Source organism: Taeniopygia guttata, chromosome 12 (assembly GCF_048771995.1).
Source record: "Taeniopygia guttata chromosome 12, bTaeGut7.mat, whole genome shotgun sequence".
NCBI classification, from domain to species: Eukaryota; Metazoa; Chordata; class Aves; order Passeriformes; family Estrildidae; genus Taeniopygia; species Taeniopygia guttata.
The window spans coordinates 20,504,041-20,522,710 of record NC_133037.1 but is presented as its reverse complement, the minus strand read 5'-3'; positions in this window follow the sequence as shown (position 1 = coordinate 20,522,710).

Genomic DNA, 18,670 nt, shown 5'->3' with positions numbered 1-18,670 from the left:
ACATGAGTAGTTAAAAAATCAAACACACAGGATCCTGAAAAATACATCAGACAACTTACATTATATGATCAACCTATTAACAAGAAATGTTTAAAATAGTTTAAAACAATCTTGTCAAGCATTCATATAACATTAGTAACAATCACTACTTATCATTACCTATAAAAGCTTGACAATTATTATTTATCTTATTATCTATAAAAACTCAAAAACAGAAGTTGTGAACTCAATGCCAACATTCCATCTGACTGACTTTTCTCAAATCTTTGTTTTCAAAGACATTTTTAGCAATTAAATCATTATTAACATTTCTATCTCTTTTTTTTTTTTCTTCAGTAATTTTCATCCACATTGTATTTGAAATAACTTTGATTTGCATAATGTCCATCCCTCTTGGTTTCTTGGAAAACACTCAGTACTGCTATACTTTTTCATTACGTCTTTTGTTTCCTGCGAGGAATTGAAAAAAAAAAAAAAAAAATTCTGTTGACATTTTTGCTGTAGTGTTGCCATCTCGCCATCGGTGGCACTGCTGCTCTCGGCGTTGTTGTTACCATGGCAACCAAGCTGTGCAGCGTCTCCGCCACCATTGCTGGGCGCTGCGGGGGGGGGGGGGGGGGAACGGGACGGTGCCGTCTCGCTCCCGTCCTTGCTGCGTCACTGTGGGGACGGGCGAGGAGACGCTCCTGATGCGGCCGCGCCCCGCCTGCTCCGACTCCAGCGGGGCCGAGCCCCGGGGAATGCCCGTCTCCACCCTTGCGCTGTTGCTCGGCAACAAGGAGCCTTCTGTCTCTCGGCCGAAGTCCGCTCCGCCCCGGGGCCGCCTCAGGCTCGGTGCTGGCCGGCCCCGCTCTGCCTGGCCCCGCTCTGCCTGGCCCCGCTCTGCCTGGCCCCGCTCTGCCCGGCCCCGCACCCGCCTGCCGCTCTGCGATCCGCCCGGGCGGCTGGCCGGTGCTCACCGCCGCACCCTGCTGCTCTCCGCCACAGTCCATTGCCTTAGTTCTGCCAACCCGTTCCACAAGGGACGAGGAAGGGCTTTCTGTAACTTTTTCTTGCCTTTGTATCTTGCTTTGTGATCGCTTGTTTCTGCTACAATTGACATGCCGCGCCGGGTTGCTCGCCGCCGCCGCCGCTGCTGCGGGGGGGCGAGGGGCCAGCACTGCTTCTCTCCCATCTCCGCCCTCTATCACTGCGTGCCAAAGCAGCTGCCCCAGCTCTTGCGATTCGACTTTACTAAAAATCAGCGAAGGTTTTTGCAGCTTGCCTTTGCTTCTCGCCCAAAGGACCAACTGTTCTAAATCGGCTTCTTTAACTTTTTCAGCTCTCTTTGAGAGAATATGAAAGAGAAGCCGCACTGAAGCCTGCAGATCCCCATCCATGGTGAACTTTCACCCTCTCTTTCTGTCCGCGGCTTACCTTCAAACCTCTGCGGGTTGCTTCGCTCTCGCTTTTCTTCGGCAAGGCAGCAACTCCGCTCCAGCTCTCCGGCCCCGGCCACGTCCACACCCGCCGTTCGGGTCTCTTGTGAACGCCGAGGTCTTCCCACTGCTCCAACGGACTCTCGCAAACAAACAACAATGCAAAGAGTCTTTTTCCTCCCGTTGGGAAACGGCCCAATTCGGAGTTTGGAGACTTCTGCTCCGTTCCACCTGATCCCCGTTCACAAAAAGTGAATTTGGGATCCCGGTCCCGTCACCATGAGGCGATTTGGACCTGAATTTTCGTCGCGCGACTCAAACTCAGCTGCCCGTTACTCTAAAAGTAATTTGGCAGCCTTTTCGGAGCCTCCTGAGTCCCTGGTCCGGGCGCCACTTAAAGCCAGGGAATCTCAGAAAAACGGAAAGCTGGACAAGACAAACGCAGGTTCAAACCAATGTGGTTAATCAAGCGTTTTCCCTTTATTCAAGATAAGGCGGTAGTTTATATAAGCTTCCTCATAGTTTACAGAAACAAAGACACTCTAATTGGTAGGCTAACATTGTTTACCTTTCCCTTAAAACGGCCTACACTTTACACCATAAAACCTATACTAATTCACACCCAGACAACTCAGTGGTCCCCACAACACCTTAAGACTATTTTCTATCTGCGCCACAAGCCCTGAATTTCTAACTGCGTCAGAGGCTTTGAAGGCCACACCAGGCCTCAATCTGAGGCCTAGCCTGGAGTAGCTCAACTTTCACAGATCATGCCCTCTTTCTTTCAAAAATGCTGCAACAGCCAACTCCTTCTGCTGGGTCTGAAAAATCAAATGAAGCTTTTTGAGATGCTGCTTGCAAGGAGGATTTAAGAATTCACTATTTCAATGTTAATAATTGAGTCTCCTATAAGTATGCTGTAGGAAAACGCCTTGAAATGCCTGACTCTCTTTCTTTCAGAGCTTCTGTGATCTGCCCTCCAATCAGCTCTTCCTGAAGACACTTCTTTGGGTGTGTTCTATTTTGCTTCAGGTTTTCAAAAAAACTGCAACTAATTTTTTTGCCAGAACACAGCTTCCCTAAGGACTGAAGAAGACCTGTCTTCCTAAGCAAACAACCAAGACAACAAGGCTGCAAGGTTCAGAAATGTGCATGTCTGCTCTTCACCTCCTGCCAAAGGTTTGTCACTTGGAGTGGACAAAGCTCAGCATCCCTCACCCAGCAGGAAGCTCAGGTCTTCAGAAGCAGCACTGACTTTTAGGGTTGATCCCAAAATCATTGCCTGATGCTCCAACCCAAACTTGCCAAGTTCTGAGGAGCCAAGGACAGACCGAGGTGCTGCAGGGAGCTCCTCCTTACACAGGGGCCACCCTGCTCCTCTGGCTGCTGTGGTTTCTGGCAAAACCCAGCAAAGACTGGCACTACAGACCAGGAGAGGCCTTCCTCTGCCCTCCTTGAGTGGGGACAGCCAGCAGTGTCCTGCTGACAGCTCCACACGTGTGTGTGCACAGGGCAGCAGATCCAGGCTGGCTCGGAGGGAGGCTTGGGAGAGAGGGAAGGGGATGTTCAGGCACACACCTGGCTCTCAGGAATCAGAGCAGCTCTCCTTGGCTCACCAGGCCCCAGCATCCATGCACATTTCCAGATCTTTTCCAAAAGTGCATCTCTGGAAGTGCTTTTCAGTTTCCTCAAGAGTGAATTCATAAAGAATTCTATCAAAGTACCAAGGAGCACGAAAATGTCCTTTGTTCTTGAAGTTCAGAACACAACTGCGAAGTTGGGGAGCTCAGAAGCTGTGTTCTGTGTCAGCAGAATAAAAAGCTTCAACAGAGGAGGATTCCAGATCCAGCAAGTCCTGGTAACTCTTTAGCACTGCACTGCTCTAAATGGAGCATATTTACTTCAAGTTTTGAAAACATCTTTAAAGCTGTTGTGTACAGGACGGGTTACTGTCTGCTACACTGGTTCTTCTCTCCCAAAACAAAACCTATTTCTGCTGTTCTCTTTCTGGACCATATTCTCCCTACCCCCCCTCCCCCCCACCCCGACTTCCCAGGAACTTTATTGATAGCAGCACTCTGCTCTGTCATCCCTGTGCTCCTGGCACCCCCTCCCTGCCTTGATTTATTGATTATACAGCACACATCAGCTTTTCAAATGAATTTGTCTTTATGTGTTATCATTTAGCTTAATGTTTAGCAGATATTAAGTACAAGAATTTGCCAATATTTCAGAGATCCAGAATAATTTAGCTGAGTTTAGTTAGCAAGTTCACATCTTCTTGCACATCCTCACACTATTGATTCCCTGCAGCCTGCCAGCACCAGAAAAGCCTGTTCTAAGGGATGCTCACCCCTGTGCTGCTGTCCAAATCAAAATAATGGCCCCAAAATTAGGGCTTCAAAAGCAAAAGCACTCCCTTCAGTGTGAAACCCTCACTCTCAGGGCTCAGCAGTCCCACCATTCCAGTTGTGGATTGAAAATGAAGCGAACAGGGTTCTTTTAAGTTATTTGAAGGTGAAGTTTCTGCCCAAAGGTGGAATTACACCATCCCAACCTGCTACAGGGCTGACAGGACACACAGCACTCTCCAGGAATACCCTGCTCACCCTGGACACAGCCTGTGCTTCCCACAGGGATGCATTCCTCAGCAGCTGAGTCAGATAAGCAGGCAGAGCTGCATCCCTGCTGAGAACTGCGCTGGCACTGCCCACTTCCAGCCACAAACCACGCTGCCCCCAGCAGCTGCTGGGGAAACAGGACCCAGCAGCAGTGCCTCATCTCCATCCCTGCTGCCAAGGAGGCAGAGAAAGCAGAAGCCTTCCCAAGCACAAGCCTGTTTGAGCAGCTGCTCAACTCCAGCACACCAAACACAAACAAGCTGCTGCTCGAGTGCGGCGCAGGCAGGGAGATGGGATTTACGTCATCTGAACAGCCTGCCTTAGCAAAGGACATCTCTGGAGGGAGCAAAAACCAAGCCCTGCTGGTCTCTACACTAATGCAATGTCTGGCCTGCTGCTGAGGCTGTTCAGGGCAGCTCCCAGCAGCCACAGGCCAAGTCACAAGCTGGTTTTATGTAGGGTACAACACAGCCTTCTCATGTGACTGTCACCAGAGCAACAACTTCAGCGACTCCGCTGCTCCCAGCACACCTCACCCAGACCAGAGCATCTCCCAGACACTCTGGGGCATCTTACAGCTCCAAAGCGGGGCTCAGAGAACAAAAGCAGCCCCAGATTCATGTAAAAATAAATCAGCCAGGCCAGGTGCAGAACTCAGACCGAGCTGCAAACAACAGCCCCTCCAGACTGTTCTGTCTCAGCAGACAACTCTGCTCACCCTCCTCCTCAGCCTCTCACCAGGCACTTCTGTGGAAAAGCAGCACAGTTTTAAACTTGATTAGGTCAAGCACAAACATCCCTCACTGAGCTGCGAGGGGCCAGTGCTGAATTCTCAGACACACAAATCTGTCCTTGTAGAGATGTGAGAAAATGCAGTGCATTTGGGTTTACACCCCAAAAAGAAGGTGCATTATCAAATTACACCAAGGAGCTGAGCTCTAGATGCTCTTGCTGCTTCTCAAACATTAAATGAAATGGATTCACTCAAAATTAGTCTTATGCAACTCAGAGTTAAACACCTTAATGAGTTAAACACCTATTGTTATCTTCCTCATGCTGATTCATCACATCTAACAAAGCCTTGTTATCAACTATTCTCATTTCAACCAGTGCATTTTAATGTTGATTTGCTCTCAGCAAACCATTGTAAAATTATTGGGACCACCCCCAAACACTTTTTGGTCTGTCCTAGTAGGATAAGGAGCACACCTGCACCTGCTCACCCAGCCCTCTGCTCTTCCCTTCCTTCTTCCATCATCAACTGGCACAAAAGAAACTTTTTTTCCACTCTGGGATTTTCTGGAAGTGCATAAACCAGATTGTTTTTATGTATTTATATACATATTATTGGACTGAGTTTCTTTCTTCCAGAAATCTATCTCAGGGCCCAGTAACAGTTCCTCTCTTCACAAGCTACAGAATTTCTATAACTACACCAGCTTTTCCAAATTATTTAAGCAGTCTTCACCTGTATATTCCTTCCATTGTAAGAACAGAAAACTTTTAGAACTCGTGGGGATTTTGTTGTTTTGGTTGTCAGGTTTCCTTACAATCTTTTATTAAGACCTAACCATAGCCATATTATCTCATGTAACTTTTCCATACTTCTTTTTATACCAGTTAACCCCATCTGACAATATGGGATGCCTGTCAGGGAGCCACAGCCACCTCGCACAGGTGGAGCTGCTACAGGCCAGGGGTCTAAGCAGTTTAGAAAAGTTGTTGAAGTCAAGGTACAAGACAACTTCTAAAAGCCCTCGTGTATCTGACTAAAAGAAGCCCAGTTTCCTTTAAAAATGATTCCATTATTTTTAGCTTTGAAGTACAAAAGTGTCAAGAAGAGCCGTGGTCACTGCCCATTTCAGCATCACTGGCACCTGACACTGAACTTCAGCAAAGAAGGGATCCAAATGCGCCTCACACACATCCCCAAGGTGGGTGGGACAATCAGGTCTGAGGAAACTGAGGCTGAGCTTCTGAGAGCGAAGCTCCGGACTCCTGGAACCTGCAGGTTGGACTGTCAGGGAGCTGAGGGAACCGTGGGACTGGGAGAAGCCTTTCATACAAGGGTATTATTCTCTATTTTTCCAGGTTGGAGACTTCCTTCATCTTTTGCATCCAGCCAGAGAATAAACCGATGGCACGAGTGGCTCCTGTCCCTGCCCTGGCAGCCACAGCACAGCCCCTGTGCCAGAGCCATGGGTGTGATGCACCCACCCATCCAGGCAGGGCCACCTGCAGAGAGGGGCTCCCTCCCACGGGAGAACAATTTAGGGGAGGAGAGGGGACAACGGGACTGCCCAGCTGAAGGTGTCTCTGAAGCTGTGGCCCCCCAGGCAGGCACGTGGGCCAAGGGCCTGGCCAGATGCACAGGGCTGGCTCCCAGCTTCCCCAGTAAGCCCCCAGGCTGCGCCTCAAAGCAATACCACTCTGCCATAAATATCCCAGATTAATTCTGATCCCAGCATCAAATCCACTTAAGAGACTTAAAAGCCTCCGAGTCTCCAGAGCTGCCTGCCCAAGGAGGGCTCTGCAAATGAGTCCTGGGCTGCAGAGGAGAAATATTATCAAACAAGGCAAGCCATTTGTACAATTTTTGGTAATGTTATTTACAAGAGACAAATGGGACAAGATAGCTGAGTTGACATCTTGTACTACAAGCACAGCCACAAAAATCCTCGGGTACTGGACAGGAAGGCACAGGATAGGATTAGTGTAAATATTCCATGTTTCCTGGAAACACCTTTTTCTCCTTAAGGGATTGATTGATAAATGACAGCATGCTCTCCAGTTTATTAAAGGAGCTATTTCTTTTCAGAGAGACATTTCTGTTTATAAAAAAGACAGCATCACAGAGAAAGAAGCCCTGTTAATACTGACAGCAAGAAGGGCTCTGGGGAGGCAGAGCAACTTCCATCCCAGCCTGCTCCCTGGCCAGGGGTAAGGCTTGAGAGCAGGAGCAGGCAAAGGGGACACTGAGTGACCAGCGACCCTTCTGAAGCCTCCACAGCAGCACTGAGGAAACGCTGCTTCGGAGCAGCAGCGCTGCCCACTCCGAGCACAGCAGCGGCAGCAGCGCTTCCAACCTGCCGCCGGAGCTCCCGGGACATCCCTGCCCGACGCCGCTCCCCGCAGGGAGATGCTGCCGAGCCCAGCGGGGCTGCCCGAGCCGCTGCTCCGCCCCGGCAGCTCCCGAGCGAGCGAGCGGCGCCCCCCGCAGCGGGACGGGCACCCCGGGCACCCCGGGCACCCCGGGCAGCCCGGGCAGCCCGCGGCCGGAGCTCGGTCGGGGGCTCGCCCTCCCTCCGGCGATGCCGTCTCCCGCATCCCTATCCCGCATCCCGGCCGGGAGCCGCCGCGTCTGTATTTATAAACCTGAGGAATTCGAGCGCGGCGGATCACAAACAACCCATTGTGCTGTGTCAAGCAGCGAAGTGGGCTCGTAATCCCATGCATGCTTTTCCCACTCCGCTCCGGGAAAGCCAAGCCTTAAATACTTTTCCAGAAGTAAAAACACGCCGGGAAAGCGCCGACCTCAGTTCTTGCTATTCCCGAATCCCTACTGCTTCGGAACCGCGTAACTAAGCGGCTTTCCCAGCGCTGGGAAAACGCAGACGATTAATTACAGCTTAGAGAGGCCGGAATAGATGCGGCGGCCGGGAGCGAAGGCGGCCCGAACGGGGCGAGCTGGCGCTGGCGCTGGCCCGGGCCAGCCCGCCGGTGGCGAGCGGCCAATGTTTCCTGACCCCTGGCCGGGTCACTTTCGATAGCGGCCGGAGCCAAAGGCCGCTCCTCGGGACACCTCCCTGGGGGCGAGCGGCTCCCCACGCTGGCTCCCCGCTGCCCGCGGCGCTCGGGGAGAAGGGCAGGGCTCGCCTCGCCGCTCCCAGCGCCCCGCTACCGCGGCTCTGCCCGGGGCATCCCCCCAGCGCCGCGGGCAGAGGGGCCCGGGGCGGCGGCGGCCGCTGCGACAGCGGCGGGCACGGCCGGTGGGGCGGCCGGGGAGCCCGGGCTCGAAAGTCCCCGGGACCCCGGCCAGGGAGCGAGCGAGACACAGACAGCGAGGCTGGGGCCACCCCTCTGCAGCCCAGCGCTGTCCCCCGAGCCGCCCGGGGCTCGACCCGGGGCTCGACCCGGGGCACACCCCGCAGGGAGTCCCGCTGCTCTCAGCTTCGGGCGGCCGAAGGCAGGAGGAGAAAGGGAAGGGAAGCCCCGCTAGGGAAACCCCCTGCCCGAAAAAGGGGCAAAGAAAGGCGGACAGCGCTTACTTCTCGTGCCTGGCGTTCTCCTGGATGGCGCTCAGCATCCCCGGGGGCGCGGGGGGGACGCCCTGCTGGAGCCGGCATGTGGCCAGGTGCCGGTGATGCTCGTCCTGCAGGCGGGCATTTTCATGGTACAACTTGGCCACTTGCTGCTCCAGCTCGTCGATCCTCCGCTTCTGCTTCTCCAGCAGCTCCTGCTGCGTCTCGATAATCTTGTTCAGCTCCTTCAGGTACTCGGCCGCCTTGCTGGGGTTCTCGGCGGGGCTCTCCATGGCCGCCCCGCACCGCCGCGGCGCGGGGGGGGCAGGCGCCGGCCAGCGCGCTCCGCTGGCAACTTAAGCGAGAGGGGAGGAATAAATACCCGGCGGAAAGCGGCGCCCCGCGGCCCCGCGCGTCCCCTCCTAGAGCCGCGGCTGCCCGGGCGGGCGGCGGCCCCGCGCCGCCATTGCTGCCGCTCGGCCCCCGCCGCCCAGCGAGGGCAGGGCCGCCGGCCGGGGGAGCCGGAGCCGCCCGGAGCCGCCCGGGCCCCGCCGCGCGGGCGCACGGCGCTGTCCCCGCTGCCGTCCCGCCCTGCCCGCGCCGCAGCCCGGCTCGCCCGTCGCCTGGCAGCGCCCGCGCCCCCGCCGCGCTCGGAGCCGGGCATGGGCAGGGGCGCGGGCCGTCCCTGCGCCGGGCCCGCCGCTCCCCGCCTCCCCCGCCGCCGTCGGGATGCGCTTCAATAAAGGCGGCCGCTCCTCCGGGGGGCCGGCGGGGGCTCGGCGAGCGCCTCATCCCCGCGCCCCAAACGCGCAACGCATCCCCGGCTCTGCATCCCATCCCCGCATCTCATCCCCGCATCCCATCCCCGCATCCCATCCCCGCATCCCATCCCCGCATCCCATCCCCGCATCTCATCCCAGCATCCCATCCCCGCATCCCATCCCCGCATCTCATCCCAGCATCTCATCCCAGCATCTCATCCCAGCATCTCATCCCAGCATCCCATCCCCTCATCCCATCTCCGCATCCCATCCCCGCATCTCATCCCAGCATCTGATCCCAGCATCCCATCTCAGGATCCCATCGCAGCATCCCATCCCCGCATCCCATCCCCGCATCTCATCCCAGCATCCCATCCCCGCGCCCCATCCCGGCGCGGCTCCGGCGCCGTTCCCCGCGGCGGGAGAGCCCCGGGAGCGGTGCGGGAGCGCTCTCGGGAGCGGGGCCCCGGGGCGGCGCGGGGAGCAGCGCGCAGTGCGCGGAGGCGGGCGGGGACCCGGCCTGCGGGACCAGCGCTGTCCCTGCCACATCTGGGGAGCGGGCTCCGTGGCGGGGGTGGCCCCCGAGCCAGGCGCCCCAGCAGCATGCCCTGAGTCAGGTAGCTGAGCCCTCCGCCTCTCCCGTCAGCATCCCTGGCGTTAAAACCTCTGCTGGTGAAACGCTGCTTCCCGCGAAGGCTGCGTCAAGCCAAGAAAAGTTGCTGAGGTTTTGAGTCCTATATCATCCCAAGTGTGTCTTGGGAATGCTTCTGAGAACCGGGAGTAGGAAAGGGAAACGGGGAGATACGGCAGGAAGAAGAGAGGAAGCTGAAGACGTGCTTTTCTCCTCCCTTCCTCCTTATGTCTCCTTATATTTTTTTTCTAATTTTTCTACTTCTTCTCTCTATTTTTCCACTTTTCAAGTTTACAATTAATAAAATTTTCTTAGCGGGGTTGTTCTGCTGTCACTGACGCCCCGACCCTTCGTGGTCAACTCTTTCTCACCTTTGCGAGGGTCTCCTTTGCCTCAGTGCCGCGGGGCGAGGGGGCTCCGCTCCCGGGGAGCTGCGGGCTCCGCCTCACCCCCATCGGTGCCCGGCAGGGCTGGGAACGGAGCTGCCGAGCTCAGGCTGTCCCAGATTCTCCCTCCCTGCCTCTCGCACTCCCCAGGGGAAAAGGGGCGTGAGGGGAGGGTGCAGCCGCAGCCAGCCTCGTCTGGCAGTTCCCAGGTGATTCTGACTTTAGGCAGAAAGAACTTATTGGCAAAACTGTGACTTTTCCCCTACCTTTCCTGCACCCAGACCACCTTTTATTGGATGTATTCCTATGGTTTTAATGGTGATGTGGAGCATTTCACCTGCTTTTTCCAATTGTGTAGCACTTCCAGGGCAGCTGCACTATCTGCTGATGAGACCAGCACACAAAAATACAACATTTTAGTGTATCATAGCAGGTAGAAAAGGGCAATGTTAATTCAGGCAGTCATTAACTAAAACAGGGCAAGAGCTAATAAAGTTGTGCAATGATTAAAGGGCCATATTTTTGATCCTGTGGTCATTAAGGTATATTTGTACCGGTGCAATTAGAGCAGCCCAGGTTTGCTCTGACTCACTGTATTTTATCAGTCTGCAGTTGTTCAGATTTCCACCATATCCTTTTGTTCTTGAGAGAAACCCATAATATATCACTCTATATAAAAATATGCATGTGTGAAGAGAAGGAGAAATAACATTTCATTTGTACAAAAGGAGGAAAAATCACCCCCCAGCTTTGTTGCTGGCAACAGCTGAGGGAAATTTAAGTTCTTTCATTTTATTTGCAGCAAGGCTTAAAAATAGATTTGCAAATTCACACTGGAAACTCTTCTATCCTTTTTCAAAAAAGAAAAGCACATCACAAAATGGACAAATCAATTCCAATTGCTTCTTGCCCAAAGAAACAGCACTAAACCTCAAGGTGTCTTAGGTAAAGATTCCAAATCAGGAAATGAAAAGCTGAACAAGAAAACGCTGAGGTCAGGCTGGCTCAGCCTTTCCTTATCCCTTTTTTATCCCTTCTCTTTCATGCTGCTGGGAAGCACACGGAGGGGATGGGAGGTGCTGCTGCTGGGCTGGATCCTTGGAACAGTCTGTATTTACAATTTCAGCCTGGGAGCCTCAACCGGTCCTTTAGGGCTGACCTGGTGTGTGCAGCTCCAGCCTCCCTCCCTCCCTGCTGCTGCAGCTGCCCTGGGCAGCCCCAGGCCACGGAGTTAAGCTCTGCTCAGTCTGAAGGGTAACCCGGTTATTTCTGTCCAGGCTTACGTGAAAAATGTGTTTGCCACCTCCTGATTGCCAAATATTGCCTTTTTTTTTGCTGGTCTTGCATAAGCAAGGGCAGCGAAATGCAGCCCAGGGGGATGTTTGCCTTATGGAGTAGGTAGTTTCATTGCACATTTCCTGTTACTATTAAAAACTCACAATTAAAATGCACACATGGACACGGTGCAGCCCCAGCATCTGGGTGGTTGGTCATACAAACAGAGCTCTTGCTGTGAGTTGAGGTTTTGCTTGGCTCAGAAAAAAGCATTGATCCCTCTCTCTTTAGAGAGCTGAGAGAAATGCAGTGACTCCTGGAAGCTTTTCCAGTTGACATGCTAAAAAAAAAAAAAAAAAAGTACTTGCTTTTGAAAGCTTTGGGGCTCTCTCAAGAGGAGGCTCCATCACAGCCTGTACATGTGTTATAGGGAACGACAAAGCAGTGTGGCAGCAAAGTGCTCAGGGAACACTTTGGTGGGGGATTATAGACTGGCAGAGGGAACAGCTTTTCTAAGACAGAGAATCTTCCAGAACCGACCCTGCCAATGAGTAGCTGCAGGCAAAAGCAACTTAATTCACTCTAAAGATGAATTGGAATTCTACTCAAAAGAAAAGTAAAGAGGGAACGTGCTGCTGTTACAAAGAAGAGATGGAGATATAAGTTCTGGAAATGCAGCACAGAAAGAAGAAGCTACATTTTTCATAAGTCTCTTTGTGGGTGTTCCTTTGTCAGAATTAATCTGTGTCATTTATCCAGAGGAGAATAATGATCTGAACCAGCCCTGAGAGCAGCAAAGTGTTAATCAGCTGTTTAGAGCCTTCCCCTGGGCAGGCCCTGAGGAGAAACACAAGGAGAAACTCCATATCCAGCAAGTCCTTTTAGTACAAATGACAAATGCAGCTTATTCCCAGCCCCTCGGCAGGGACTGAGGTTTTAGACTGGTTAGAAACATGGGATGGGCTAACGGGGAGCTGGGGACACACTGCTGGGGGTTCTCCTGAGCCCAGCTCTCTGAGGGAGCTTGCCAGGAGGTGCCCCAGGAACACGGATCCCACAGAGACAAAAAGTGCTCGGCTGCTCGGCTGCTGGGTTCTGCCAGGCCTGTGCTGCTCTGGCAGCCTCGCAGAGGGTCCCTGAGGGGCCACAAACACAGCAAGGAGGGCACAGAAATGCAGGGCCCGGCTGTCACTGCGGCTCCTGGGGGCTCTCCTCCATCCAAGGCAGGCACAAGCTGTGGCAATGTATGTTTGCAAAGGTTTATAAGGGCCCAGATATCAGGGAAGAAGGAAATGGGATCATGTCGCTGTCGAGGCAGGACGGCAATGAAGGGACTCTGACTCAGAAGGCTGTGAGAGTAAAACTCCCATTTATTCAAAATACACTGCTCTTTTATACAGAGCTTCGTGAGGACCAGCTCCATTGGTTCTGAAGTGAAAACAACCCACAGGATTGGTGCAAAGTGCTCGACGCACAGTGATAGAACTTAACTATAAACGATGTGAACAACATGAGAGATAAAGAATTATTTACATTCTTCTCCAGCTCTTTCCCAGGCTTCTGCCTGGCTAGAAACTCTCAGTTTCTCTCTTTGACTGAATCTGAGACCCACAGGATCACCTGTGTTTTCAGCCAGGACCAAACCCCAGCAAAATCTGCAGGGTCTGACCTGTGGGAGGTTCCTCCCTTCATGTGTGGGGCCTCCGTGTTTGTGGCACTCCAGGGCTCAACCCCAACAGGAGGGCTTGGATGGAAGAAGTGCCTCAGCTTTTAAAACCTCTGTCCCTTTATTCTGAACAAGTATTGATTCAGTTTTCTTCAAAAGAGTTTTTGTGGGAATCCAGAGCTTCCCTCTGGCTGCCCTGGCAGGTCTGGGACCCTGGCAGGGGGTCAGGAAGCCCCCTGGACAGAGCCCCGAGAGACACTGGCTGTGATCTCTGTCCATGGAAAAGAGTTTTCAATCTCACAGGATGAGTTACAAGCTCTGAGTGTTTGATATAAGTAATAATTAAGTGTGTCACGGGTGCAAAAGTAAAATTTTAGGTTTCTAGATTAGGGGTTCAAAGGGGACAAGATGGAGGAAATTGGGTGTGTCTTGTCCTTTTTCTCCTTCTTCATGCCCTCCATGTTTCACTGTGGTGTTGGCATTTTTCTGTTGGTTTAGGCTGGGGACACGCTGTCCAACGTAGGTGACAGATATTGGCACGTTATTGTAAATACAGCACAGGTAGTTTCTGGTATATAATGTTTGTAACATCCCACTGAGGGCAGAGCCCCACACGCTGCCCTGCAGGACAGAGAGAGATACCTCTATCTATACAGGCTGTTAGAGATAAACAGAATAAACAACCTTGAAACCAGCACAGACGAATTATGGCTTCTGCTTTGGCAGCGGGGCAGAAAGACAGAGACTTTCTACAATCTCGGAATCACCAATACCCACAGATTCCAACAAGTTTTGATCCTCAACCTGCTCAAGACACTTTATTTTCTCTGTGTGGACAACAAAGTGAATTTCTGTCTTCAGAAATGCCTTCTTAGCAGAGAAGGTGCAGTTTAAATTGTGTGATAAACCTGATCCATTTCCACATTTTAGTGTACTGAGCTTTGTATTCCATTGCCCCATGTAATCAAGAAGTATCCTCTGTACCTTGAATTAATTTATGTGAGTAGCTCTTTACTGAAGCACACAAGTGTCACTAATCAAATACATTGGGGTGAGTGATCTTGAAACCTATCTTTGAGGAATTCTATGACAGGGCTGGGAACTGGGAACTTGGTTTTGCCTGTCAGTGATCTTACATTTAAAAGTCTCTCACTGCATTTACTTGCTGAGTTACTACAGGGAAAAGATGCATTATTAATGTTTGGCTCTGCTTTTCACCTGAAAAAGATATTTTCCAAAAAGGAATGTAAAGAGAAGATCTCATAATTGTGTTTGTATTACTCAGATCTGTTGAGGAACATAGTTCTGCCATTACTTCAATGTTTGGCCCGGAAAGACTTTCACATGGCAAAAAATTCACTTTGCAGCTACGTTTTCTCAAAATCTAGCTGTCAAAAAGTCATCTCTGTGTCATTTCTGTGTTTGATGCTGGCTGTAAGCTGACAGTTGAAATAGATCTCGAGGAATTTCTGAGTAGAATGAAATAAACACATCCTTGGAAACAAAAAGGGCTTCCAAAAAGGTGCAGCTACAACTGGGAGCAGGTTTCAACTCATTCCTTTTTGGCTTCTGTTATTGTCTGTTGATTTTTTTCCCCTTTAATCTCCCAGGAGTTCTGCCACTGCTTTTGCCACACTTGCTACAAGAGCAAGTGTGGAGCATTTACCCAAAACAAACAGGCTCCAAAGCAAAAGCTGAGCTCAGGAAATCACACGGGCCTTTGCCCAGGTGCTCATTCCCATTTCAGAGAGCTCCTGACAAAAAGGGATGTATCTCTGTCATATTCAAACTCAGAAGTGAAGCAAACAAAGCCCTCATTTGGCTTGCTGCAACCACAGCTGTAACCTGACAAGAGATTATTTTTCTCCTTTATTTTTTCTTTTTCCTTTCTTTCTGCCCCTCTCCCCCCTCCCTCTTGCCTTCATTATTCTTTCCCTTCTCCCCTTTCTTCTTCCTCTTTTTTTTTTTAATTTTTAATTTTACCTTTTATTTGGCATTAGAAAGGTGCTGATGACATTATTCATCAAGACTACACTTCAGAGCAGTTCAAGAATCTTGTGGACTCAAGGTCAGTAAAACTGTAATTCAGACACTCTGCTCTTCTTCTTGCTCTGTTTGGTGCAAAATTAGGAAGAATTCTTGACAAGGGCTGCACACCCATAGCATTCCTTCTCAGCTGATGACAGGGAATGTGCTGTTTGGTGAAACACTTCATATCAGCTCTCACAGCATCCAACTGGCAAAGAAAGCAGGCCCTTGTTATGCAAAATCCTTGTTTGTAAACAGTGTTCTGCCTTTAAATTGATTTTAATGCTGTGCCTTGGAGAGCTCCTGCACTGATTTTCCCAACAGAACCCACCACAAGGGCCCTCTGCTGGCAGCAGCACATTGAATCTGCACAAAACCCAGTAGGGAATGACCCAGGGGTAAATTTCCAGCAGAATGCAAAGGGATCTAGCCCTGCACTTCTCTTAAGGAGATGTGCTGTAACACACTCTAGCTTGGAAAAATTCACACAGACTTGGAGGGCAAATATAACTTGTTCTGTGGCTGTCATCCCAAGATACATATCAGTACAGATATTGGGATGTAATAATTTTCTATTTAATATTAAAAATTAAAATTATTTCCCTTCCTGCCTGTTGGTGAGAGTCGCGGGAGACAAGCCTCATGCTGTCATGATCAACAAGTCTCAGTTTATTGGAGTAGATTACAGTTTCTTTATACAAGCACTAATTAGTTCATACATATTGCAAAAGCGAAGCTCAGGATTGGTTACCTTTCTATTAACACATATATCTCTTTGCGATAAGCCTTGCAGTTACTGCTTCTTTATACTTGATTATCTTTCTGCATACTAAGCAATTTTACATCTTGGTTGTTAACGAGACACCTGTATGCTCAAGGTTGTTAGGAGATATCTGTTTCTCAAGGTTGTTAGGAGACATCTGTTTCTCAAGGGCACAGTTTTCATGCTACAAGTCACGTATTCTCACACTCTCAACTTAACCCTTTCGTGTCCCTTGCTGCACAGCCATTCTTCAGCTAAACTCTCGACACTTCCCCTGTTTTCTCTATAAGCAAGCAAGGATGTGTTCCATTTTTGTTCTATAATTGACATTAAAGTCCTTTGCAAGCACTGAAATACACATGGCAATACAAGCATTAAAATTACTATAACTAACAATCCTATTATCATAAGCTGCAAAAGGTGTTTAAGCCACCCTGTAATTTTCCATGATTCAAATGATAATCCAAAAAATGTATCATCCCTCTGTAACACCTGAACATGTTGTTGCAAACGCTGAATTTTCTTATGAATAGATTCGGAACTATTTTTCAAATTCATACAGCACATTCCTTCGAAATCTTCACACCCATGCCCATGAGCCAATAATAAAAAGTCAATAGCTGCCCGATTTTGCAATGTTTCATGTCTTACGGTATCTATGTCTGTGGCATATTATAAATGTGGTAAGTCTACTTTTTCAGGCTTAGCTTCTCTTAATACTACCCATTGGAGCAGTTAGAAATCTCAACCTATATGGTGATGCACAGCTGCATGGCATTACACTAATCAAGCTGCAAATTAGCACAGACCAATTATTTAGTTCCTCATTCTTGACCTAGGGTCAAAACAATTAAAACCATCTAAGGAGATCTAGTAAATTTTTGCAAAATGAATGCCACAGAAAGGTACATCCCATGCTCTGTTATCTCTCTACTTCCTTTCCCTTTCCCTTTCCCTTTCCCTTTCCCTTTCCCTTTCCCTTTCCCTTTCCCTTTCCCTTTCCCTTTCCCTTTCCCTTTCCCTTTCCCTTTCCCTTTCCCTTTCCCTTTCCCTTTCCCTTTCCCTTTCCCTCCTTCTTTCCTTCCCCTTCCCCTTCATGCTTCTGTGATTAATCTGTCCTCCAGAAACGTTTTACACATTGGGAAACAAATTGTATAGTATTTTTAATTCTGAAAAAATTGCTTTTAGGAACATATCTACAAATAAGAATATATCAAAAAGAAATGTTGTATCACTACAATGATGTTTAGTATTCAAGATCATGCCTGAGTTCCCTGCTTTAGATTATAATATTAATAAAAGTCTCTGTGAAATGCTATTGCATTTTCCAGTTGCACCTCTGGTCTTTAAAAAACCCCAAAACTCCTCTTATTTTTCAGCAATCAGCTTCATTCTTTAGATTTACTATTATTCTTAGGTTTTTAATTTCTTTTAATAGTACCTGTTAGGTTGTCTTCTGGGGAAAAGTACACACCCAAAATATTTTGGTTTTAGTTTCTGTTTTGATTATTATTGGTATTTTGTTGGGTAGAAACCTTGATAGACTGTGTCATTAATTAATTAATTCACATTTTTTAGTTTTAAAGATGACAAATTGTTGGCTTAGAGAGGTAGAGTCAACCAATAGCTACTGAAACCAGATGTGCAGATCACGCGATTATAGCAAGAATGTTATAGGCAGTACAGAGACCATGGAACACTACATTAATCATTATCACACCTCTATCTACAGGTGGTCAAGGTTTCTATAAACTTTAAAGAGATTTCAAAGAAGAAGTGAAGAAAAAAGAAATGTTTTTCCACACATGATGGAAAATGTAATGGTGAAAAATTAAACAAGCATGCATTTAAGCAGGTCAACTGATGGAAGACTGTTGTGAATTAATGCAGTTGTTGCAAATGTGAAATAATCAGTAGAACTGGCACATTTTAACTTTTTTTTCTAATTCTTGCTTTTTTTCTTTTTTTTTCCTTGTGGAGTAAACTTTTTATAAGCCTTTTATTTTCTTGTCTTTAAATCAGCCCCTAGGCATTTGTGTTACTGATGGAGGCAAATTTCCAGATACCTAGGCTTCTGCTACAACTAGGTCTTTTACTTTGATCTTCAAATTGTTTTGTCTAAGCCAAACTAGAATCTAGAATCCTCTGGGCAAGAACTCTGTACAAAACACACCGTTGAGACTTAGGAAATACTAGCATCTTTTTGTAAAATAACTCTTATAGCCCAAATATATAAAATATGAACAGCTCAGATATAACATATGAGCTATTATCTCAATCAACATATTGAAAAAGTGGAATTTAGCAATGTAGGAAAAATCCTGGTAGAAATTTTTTTAATTAAAAAAAAAACCAAAGAAACAAACAAAAACCCCTCATAATTGAAATCATATTTTTGGGAAAAAGGTAAAAGGAATTGAGAGGTCATTAGTTTCCATCTTATTGTCTCCCTGTGCCAAGATTTTTACCTTCCCTGCCAAATATCTTGCAAATTCATTACTGATTATAACATTTGTGTTAAATTCCATATCTAACAATATTAATAACGAGTTGATGATTTTTGGCTCCTGACCCAGAATCTTTCATTCTTTCCTATTCCCTGTTCCAAAATCTCATTTGCTGTCCTGTTTCTCATTATTACAAGTCCTTTTCCTGCCTATGTGAAGAATTGGACAACTTATTTCCCATTTGAAATCTTGCAGACTTGGTTAGGGAAATTCAGTTATGCAGTGTGAATCCTGAGCCCACACACCTGCAGCTAAGATTTCATCTGCTGCGATTTGTCAGGTGAGATTTCAGGAGCCTAAACAGAGGCAGCTAATTCCATCAGACATCCAAGTATCTGAGACATCTGCACCAGACTGATATTATGATGTAAAA